This window comes from Meleagris gallopavo, chromosome 1 (genome assembly GCF_000146605.3).
Source record: "Meleagris gallopavo isolate NT-WF06-2002-E0010 breed Aviagen turkey brand Nicholas breeding stock chromosome 1, Turkey_5.1, whole genome shotgun sequence".
In the NCBI taxonomy this organism is placed as follows: Eukaryota; Metazoa; Chordata; class Aves; order Galliformes; family Phasianidae; genus Meleagris; species Meleagris gallopavo.
Window position 1 is genome coordinate 11258119 of NC_015011.2, and position 9150 is coordinate 11267268.

Below are 9150 nucleotides of genomic sequence, written 5' to 3' on the forward strand. Positions count from 1 at the left end.
ATGATGTATTAAATCAAAGGAAAAGAGCTGGGTGCAGTTCCTTTTTTTTTTTTTTTTTAGGGAATATAAAGTTGAAAAGTATGCAGAGAGTTCTGTATCTGCTCAGAACATGTCAAATATTTATACATAGTTCAGTTATGTCCCAAATAACACACTGTAGCATTGCGAACTGCTTGGACTCATATGAGAATGGGAACAGAAGGTTATACAAGTCAACATCACACTGTGGTGTGTTGTAATACAGCATGCTACTCCAGCTGTAGCTGAGGAAGCTTGCAGAGAAAGTATTATAGTCTATAGTAAATTCTGACAAACTTTTCTAGTGAAAGTACATCTTAGTTTTGTAATGTTTTTATTGTTTAATAACTATCTGCAGTGTTCTGGACACTGTAACGTGTGTTTGTGCTGTTTTTCACCAACCAGACAGATGAAATCAAGCGCTTCCTGAGAAGCCATGCAAAGCTGTTTCCTCATTGTAAGCCAAAAGGCTGTTTTATTTAGCTCCATCTTGTCAAATTACACAATTACAGAAACAAGTGAAATAGGACTGTAACAAGGACTAGGGACTATGCAATTCCCCACGGAGGATCTACTAAAGCCTTTCTCTGTGTTGCTGCTTACAAACAGGGAAGTATTTTCATCTACTTGTGAAGTTAGAGCATGCTGTTTCAGTGGAGGAGCCTATTTAGCAATTCACAACAGTATGGTTGAAGGGAAGAACGTACCTCCGTGCCCCAGTAATGAGCAGCACTTGCTGCCTTTGATGCAGAGTGCTTTGCCTTGTGGTGTATAGGAAGATAGTGCAGTCTAACACATAACAACTTTCACTGTTATATTCTATATTATTAAGGAATTTGCTGTGTGGAAGCACTCACACATGAATAGCTCATTTGGGATAAAATTATCTAAAAATGTCTCCTGGGGACCATCATGTTTTTTCAAGTGAGCCTTAACGGTGTTCAGTGCAATCTTGATAAAATCCTTACTTTGGGGTGAGGTTGGGTGTAACATGAATAGACTTCACATGGACTTCTGAATGGAGAGTCCTTGGGAGGATCTGACTTACAGTTGGCATGGATCTCATTTAAGATGCTATATATTATTAGGCACTTCATGTTATTTAGGAGTGCTAGAGGAAATATCTTGAGGTGTGATTAATTTAAAATAGCAATAGTAGCAGATGGACAACAGAAAATGGCACTGAAGAGTTGATTGCACGAGCAGTTCTTCTGAAGTGTTTGATTCCTTGCAAGCATGCAGTGCAGGCTGAGCACAGCCTTCCAGCAAAAAGGTTTTGCCATTAGTACAAGCCCGGTATTTGGTCTGTATTTGTGACTGTTGTACAGTCCTCAGAGAATCTCAGTCATACACTGAAAGGAAGAGCAGATAACAGTATTTCATGAGCAGTCTACTTTCAAACAGACTTTCTCGGCAGTGCTCTCAGTACTCCAATAGAGTCCCCACGTAATGAACCAAGGTCACCTTTCTGATAATGAGGAGGAGACAGGCTGACTGGATTTTATGCAGCTTTACATTTTAAGGCTGCTGTCCTGAGCACATAGCCACTTGTGTTAAGGACCAATTGAAAGTAGTTGTCTCATAAATCTGGAAGACTTGGGGGGAATTTATTCAAATTTTCGTTTTTTATATGTGAAGAAATCTCAAAAATACTTGTGTCTCTATCATTACTAGAGCTTTTTTTTTTTTTTCTTTCTGAGCATGTATATTTTTATTCCAGTTTGGATAGCATTTATAATGTAAGTACTCTCTGCATAACGTACTATTAGCAGAGAATTACAGTGTATCAGCCATTGTGCATATTAATTCACCTAACTGTGCCTAGATGAAGTTTCAGTTTAGGAACCATCGGATGTAGTACCATGGGCAACAATATCTCCAGTGATCATTTGAGATTAGTTTACATCTAAGGAAAGTGTAGCTCCTTGAAATAGTTTCAGGGCTCTGCACAAATGGCTGATCTGAGCCAGCTGATATTACCTTACTGTGTGCTGTTTGGAACCAGGTAAGACTTACTGTGCAGTCCTTTCAGTGTGTTGTTCTTTAGTCCTTACATTTACTTACAATCTTCGGTCTTGTCTTCTGTGTGGTCCAGATAAAACCAGCTCTAGAAATAATTTGGGACTTGGTAGTCACAACCATCAGAAACAGTGACCAGTTCTTTCTTACTGTTATCATTGCACAGGATTGCTGTTGTTTAAACAAAAACTACTGGTGAAATTTTGTCTTTTTGGAGTGTAGAGTTCTCTTGCTAGTTTTTCCTGCAGTTGGTGGGAACTGGTGAGAAGGAAAAAAAATGGATTACTGTGAGAAATCATGTCAGAAACTGATAGAGTTCCAGCAGTATTCGCAAACCAGTATGGAAGTAGCATCTGCCGTACAAGGAAACCCTGCACCACGTTTCTGCTCTGTGTTTGGCAAATGAAGAGCAGAACATCCTGATGAACTGGGAAAAAAAATCCCACCCTGCAGATAAGTCACATTAGCAACTTCCACATGGCTAAACCTGTAAGGTGACATTCCTGCTGGATGAGAGGATGGGACATGACTATTATAGTTGGGGATGTGTGTAGGGATGTAGGGCAATGATGCCTTACCTGTGCAAAGACAAGAGATGGTCTGTTTTCACACTGCAGGCTGGTGGTCACGCTGACAAAACTGTGATCTTGACTCGGCCTGAATGGGAATAAGAAATATTTTCATAGCCTTATTTATTTATTTATTTATTTACTCATTGTAACATGCTTTATTACTAAGGGTTCCTTTGCTTTGGAAAGAGTCCACTCATTCATTGTTTTTTATGCCATGTTTTGACTATAATACATATGAGCTTTCATTATTTCATTATTGATAGCTTCTTATTTCCTGAAATACCAAGAGAATAAATAGAGCATGTGTAACATTTTTTTGTGTGTGTGTATGTGTATGGTCTTACAATTGCTAACTATATGTTAATTCTCATTTTAGAATTTGTTCATATCTAAACTGACTTTACTTCTGGTGCTGCTTGAGTTACAAATTATAAAGATTGCCTCTTCTTCCAGGCAAAGCAATCCATCTAGATTTGTGTGCAATGTTCAGTGCATGTGTATTTTAATAATGCACTGCTGTCTGATAATTCAGATTTATATACTTTGTGCTGATGTATTTGGCCTTGTTTGTATCCATCTTGATGATTTATATGTGAAATGTAATCTTCTACTGAAAAAACTGAATAAAAATAGTTTCACTTTATTGAGCTTAGCTGCCAATGGAGGAATATTTACAGTGTTTGTATCACTTGGAGGAATATTTACAGTGTTTGTATCACCGTTTTTAAAGCTGTACTTATGCACAGGATGAAATAGGTCCATAAGCACTGTATTAGGACTGCTTTTTGAGCAACAGTATACAATACTAAATTCAGCAGCAACATGAAGCAAAACGTGGCAGGGCATTTGATCATGATAAAGTCAGCGTGTGCTGTGTACTCTTGGGAGAGTGGAATGAGCTGGGGAGGTAGAAAAAAGAAACTCCAAACACCAGCAGTGGAGTGGCTCAGAATAATTATGTCCGTGATGCCAGTCAGGCCTTAGTCAGAAGAGCTGGAGGCCAAAGGCTGTCTCCCTGGAATACACAAAAAGAAAATGCTCTGGGGAGACATCATTGCAGCCTTCGAGTACTTAAAGGGAGCTTATAAACAAGATGGAGGGTGACTTTTTTATGAGTACCTTCGTCTGATAGCGATAGGACAAGGGGGAATGGTTTTAAACTAGAAGAGAAAAGATCTAGGTTAGATGTTAGGAGGAAATTCTTTACTCAGAGGTCCTGGCACAGCTGCCCATAGAGCTGTGGGTGCCCTATCCCTGCAGGCGCTCAGGGCTGGGTTGGACGGGGCCCTGGGCAGCCTGAGCTGGTGGGGGCAGCCAGCCCACGGCAGGGGTTGGGGATGGATGGGCTTTGAGGTCCCTTCCAACCCAAACCATTCCATGATTCTATGATTCTCTGAGTAAAGACTTAGTATTACATGAGCAACTGTCACCATCAGATGATGGATTTGTTTTCTAAAGAATATGAACTAAATGGAGAAGTGAAGAAGTTAGTCTAGCAGCTTGCTGTAAATAACAGGATTCATCTTATGAGGGATAGAGTTCACCACAGCCTGTTAGTCGGAGTTGTAATTATTCTTGTCTTAATCTGGACATGTAACATAGGTCAGATTAATAGCTTTGTAAAAGTTCTCTCCATTGGCTGTAATTGGAACCCAAATGACTTCTGCAGATGTGAATGTCTACAGTATAAACATCTTCTTTAGTTCTGAGTGTTTTATGTCATTGTGATTTTAATGGCCCAAACCCCATTGCTCATGTCATGAAATTCATTGGACCTAATGTCAAAAACCGTATTTCAGGAACAGAAATAAAATGTATCAAGTTTTTCCATGAGACATCTAGTAATGACATTCAGAAATTTATGTTACTGGGCTACAAAGCTTTTAAGACAGGCTACTGAAATAAGAATGGAGAAGAGGAAATTCTGCATTTGAAGCTGCAGACCCACAGCATTTATATGATCTGTGAGTTGTGGCGCAAATGAAAAATGCATCTGTAATTATGGCAAAAAGACAAGCCAATGTAAAATAAGCAGAGATTTACAACCAGAAGGAAAGTTTCTCATGACAGATGATGAGAATAAGTCATTTTAAAATTGGGGAAGATGGGCACTAGCCAGAAGAAACTACAACTGTTAAAGATATATATTGCACATATTCAGTAATAAAGCAGAAATATTTAATTAAGGTACCTGCTGATAATAGTGCGACTGAGTTTCTCAAGTAGAGACAAGTCTGAATTTAGAGCAGAGACACCAGATGACACTGCAGATACATTCTCTCTTTCTGTGCTGATCATGCTTGTGGCTATGTGAAAGGGACTGGTAAGATGGCCAGGGATGAGGCTAAACTCAGTTTCTTCTGTGTGATCTGAAGGACTGTTAAATCTTCAGCCATATTCCCCGAGACCTGTTGATTCTCTGATAACAGCATAAATCCTCATAAACGAAATTCCCATTTTGCTTAATTTTTTCATGCAAAGGTTTCATTGGAGGTAAGGACCGGTTGTCACTTTTGTTCAGGTTGAGACTGTTTATTCACCCAGCAGCACACTGCCACATGCATCTATTGAATCCCATTGCCTTACGACGCAGAGGCTGATACCAGTTGAAACAAAGTAGTGATTTACATTGTGATGGGTTATGATGCTTACTTTGCATGTTATTATTGTTGCTATTTAAATAAAAATCCCTGAAGTTTATTGCAGACAACACATAAATACTGTATTTCCATAAAAATGTTGGTAGAGACATTTTGTATATTTAGAGGTAAGGTATTGTACTTGTTCAAGATATCTCAAACTTCCTTTTGTGGGCATTTGTAATTCTTTGGAGCCAAATTCAGTTCCTAGTAAAGTTGGTGGAAATCTTTTGGTCAGTTCCAGAGGGATTTGAGGGATTTTGATCAAAATTGTTTTTGAAGCTGCCAAGTTTTAGAAAGTTGATGTTTTAAGATTTGCTAAGTGCCTTATACGGTGAGGTAGTGAGAGTCAAGGCTTCCTTTGGGACTCTGCATAACATGTGCAGTAGTACAGTGAAATCATCTTAGTTGGATGGGGGAATGGGCACTTCCTTGGGTCTATCTGGTGCCTACTACAGAATGTGTTTGTAGAATAATATAGGAAATACGGGGAGTAATCAAGAGGTTCTGAAATCTTAATCCGTGTGAAGCAGTGCAACAAAACTAGCAGAACAGGTGTGGAGAGAAAATGGGAGAGGAAGAGCAGTGCACTTTGGATGAAACTTTGAGTCACAGAAAAGCCATTCAAGGAGAACTATTCTGTTTGATACCAACTGTAAAGGAGAAACTCTTCTAGAATAGAGAAAAGCCAGTGTGAGTGAGAATTGCTGTAGGATGGCATAGCTCCCATTTTAGGAACAGTAAGAGGTAGGCAGAAAGGATTGGAGCAGCAGGGTCAAGGAGGTAAAAGGGGACAGTAGGCATCACCTTGCAGAAAAAGAATCTGGAGAAGAGATAAGGGGAATTGGTTGTTCCTCAAAGAAACTATACAAAGGGAACAAATGCAAATTGTGACAGCACAGAAGGAGGATAAAAGAAAATAAATCTGTCTGAATTATAGCTTTATTATTTATATCAAGCACAGGAAGGAACTGTGTAGAAAATTAAAACCAAATTGAGTGGTTAAGAATGAGTATAAAAGAATAGCAAAAGATACAAAGATCAAGGAAACCAAGGCAAAAAAAAAAAAAAAGAAAAAAGTGATCCAGTTACAAGGACAAACATTAGGAATAACAGAAGTTTTTCTAGAAGTACTTTACCGCTAAGAGGATATTCTAGGAAAGGGTTGTTCTACTTAACGCATTACGTCAATCTTCACTAGTGGCATTAGGAGTGTATGGAAAACTCAGCCTAGAAAAGAAAAAGGATGAATTAGAGAGTATTTAATAGGTTAGGTGTTAGAAGGCTAGCTGTGCCTGAGCAGTGCTGTACTTGGAAATGGGAGAAACTGGAAAAGTCGATCTCAGCCCTGTTAGCAATTAACATGGGGAAGCTGAAGAAGATAAACAAAAGAAAGAGAACTTGATCATTAAAAGGGATGAATGACTTCTCTGCCTAAAGGAAGAGAGCTATCAGAAGTCCATGGGTCATTCTTGTTCTTAGAGAAGTAATGAACAAATAAACATTTTGGGAGTACCGGAGAAAGGGAGATAAACAACAATGGGCACGGATTTGTTGGAACTATCTAATGTAAAAAGAGAACAGAACTTACGAATAAGAGAAAAGAGCAGATTCTTACATTTTCAATTTAAGAAACTTAAATAGTGTCCTGCAAGATCCTTCTGTAAATAAGGTAGGGAATAATGTGCTGTGTGTTAATATAAATTGCATGGGATGGCCACAAAACTGGGTGGTGAAAGGTGCTACCAAGCAGCTACTGCTACTCTGATTGTGCTAGTGCTAGTGGGTCTGCTGGATTGCCATGGCTGCGTCCTGGCGGAAGGCTACTGCCAGGAAACATGTGGAGACCCAGACAGAGGTCCCCTGCACACGTAAGAGGAAGGCTGTAGCCAAGAAGAGTGTGGAGACCCAGACTGAGGTCCCAAAACAGCACGCTAGCGTTCAGGTTGCTGGCTGCAACGAGTGCCAGAGTCTGGCCCTTGAAGTGCCAGGCGATGGAGGCAGTGCCTGTGTAAGGTGCAACCAGGTAAATGACCTTCTCAGTCTGGTGGCCTGCCTGAGGGAAGAGGAGGAGAGGCTGAGGACCATCAAGGACTGTGAAAAGGAAATTGACTGGTGGTGCCAGGCCCTATTGGCCCCGAGGTCCCGGCATGCACTTGAGGCTCCCTATGGAGCATGTGGCCTCCAGTCGCCTTGCAAACAGGTGACAGAGAGGAATCGGCAGGCAGACTGTGCTCCTGATACAGTGAGCCCTCAGTCTGCTCCTTCCCCTCACAATACTTATGAAGAACTAGGGGGTGTGGGACTGGGTCAAAACCACTGTAACTCTCTCCCAAAAGGGCAAGGTGATAACCACTGCTCAGTGGCAGAGCCTCTGCCCTGTTGTTGCTGAGCAGAGCAAAGCTGTTTGAGAGAGGACGGGTGGAAACAGATACCGACTCGGCGTTGTGGGCGTCCCCCCCCCAGACCATGCTCGGCTCCTCAGGTGCCTCTGCGGAATAGATTTGAGACCCTAGAACCCGAGGGAGAGGTGTGTGCAGGTGTGGAGGGAGGCCCACCCGTGAGGGTGCCTCGGGGGAAGCGGTCACCCCCGCGCCTCAAGACTTCCTCCACCCGGAAGGACAGAAGGGTGGTTGTCATAGGCGACTCCCTGCTGCAAGGAACCGAAGGCCCTATATGCCGGCCCGACCCTACCCGCAGAGAGGTGTGCTGCCTCCCTGGGGCATGGGTCAGGGACATTGCTAGGAGACTTCCCAGACTGATCTGCCCTTCTGACTACTATCCACTCTTGATAGTACAGGCTGGCAGTGAAGAAGTTGGTGAGAAAAGCCTGAAGGCTATCAAAGATGACTTCAGGCGACTGGGGCGGGTAGTTGAAGGAACAGGTGTGCAGGTGGTTATTACATCTGTACCTTCAGTGGCAGGAAACGATACTGGGATGAGCCTAAAAACCCATCTCTTGAACAAATGGCTTAGGAGTTGGTGCAAACACGGGAGTTTTGTTTTTTGATCATGGGGCAATTTACTCGGCACCTGGCATGATGGCTGCAAATGGAAGCAGCCTGTCTCCATGGGGAAAGAGGGTTCTAGCCAAGGAACTGGCAGGACTTATTGACAGGTGTTTAAACTAGGTATGAAGGGGAAGGGGACAAAATGAGGACTGCTGGGACTGAGAGGGCAGTTCGAGGCTCCAAGCAGAACTTGATGGGTGGAGACAGGGGAGTTCAAAGGCTTGGAGAGGGTAGGGGGATGCTGCTTCTCTTAAGTGCCTGTATACTAATGCGCGTAGCATGGGAAATAAACAGGAAGAGCTGGAGTTCTGCGTGCAGTCGCGAGGTCATGATCTCATTGTGATCACGGAGACGTGGGACAGCTCGCATGACTGGAATGTTGTCATGGAGGGCTATGTGCCTTTTAGGAAAGATCTGCTGGCTAGGCCGGGTGGTGGAATTGCTCTTTATGTGAGAGAGCAGCTAGAATGTATTGAACTTCACTTGGGGGAGAGTGATGTAGCAGTGGAGGGGTTATGGGTGAGAATCAAGGGGCAGGCTGGTAAGGGTGACACTGTTGTGGCTGTGTACTACAGGCCCCCTGATCAGGATGAGGAGGCTGATGAGGCCTTCCAAAAGCAACTGGATGTAGCGTCACATTCCCAGGCACTGGTACTTATGGGGGACTTCAATTATCCAGATATTTGCTGGACGACCAACATGGCCAGGCACACACGGTCCAGACGGTTCTTGCAGTGCTTTCTGATGCAGGTGGTGGTGGAGGAACCGACGCGGGGAGGGGTGTTACTGGACCTTATTCTCACCAACAGGGATGGACTTGTTAAGGAAGTAAAGGTTGGGGGCAGCTTGGGTTGTAGTGATCATGAGATGGTGGAGTTCAAGATCCTGAGT